Below are 759 nucleotides of genomic sequence, written 5' to 3'. Positions count from 1 at the left end.
GAGACAATTTGTGACTAAAAGTTGGGGAATGGGAGGGAAAACCTGATCATCTCTCCAACTCTTGGAATTAGCCCCACTAACCTAGGACAAAATCATCCCCCACTTCCAACTCTGAGATAATATGTGCAAGTGCGCAGTGTGAGAGCACTGTGAGATGTTTAATTGGATGCAACTGATGTCACTCTGACCCAGCTTTGCAATGAATGATGTAAAGTACATTAATGATAGAATGGTAGAAGTTAGTGAGACAGGCTTTGAAATTGAAAGGGATCTAAACTCTGGGTTTGAAGTTAAGGGTAGGAAGCACAGTCTAGGTTCAGAGGCAGCAAAGTGACTGATCACACCTAGAGAACTAAGGCCAGAAATTAATTAAATGAGACTAAAAGCTAGTTAGCCCCAGGAAATTGGTCCAGCTCTTCAATCATGATGCAATTTTTGATATCTCAGGTTTAAATTCTACACCCAGGTCATTTATTTTGTACTGGTTAAGTTTATTTTATTTTTCCTTCTTTCCATTAGTTGCTAGTAAAGTGCTTTTTGAAAAACTCAACTTCTACCTTGGCTGAATCATAGACAGGAAAGGAAGGGGGAAATTGTGGGAAGGCCAAAAGAATCTTTGGGGGAATTAGGAATCCCCAGATGCTAGACAAAGACTAATAGCAATGTTAGAGACAGAATGCTAGTAGTCCTAAGCATCTCTCAGTTATAGGTGTGGTAGCTAGAGAGTAAATAAAGGAAAAAACTCCAGGTGGGCCTGGA

The sequence above is a fragment of the Vombatus ursinus genome, unplaced genomic scaffold (genome assembly GCF_900497805.2).
Source record: "Vombatus ursinus unplaced genomic scaffold, bare-nosed wombat genome assembly UNPS02014785.1, whole genome shotgun sequence".
NCBI lineage: Eukaryota > Metazoa > Chordata > Mammalia > Diprotodontia > Vombatidae > Vombatus > Vombatus ursinus.
The sequence above is the reverse complement of the archived record's forward strand: the minus strand, read 5'-3'. Positions refer to the sequence as shown.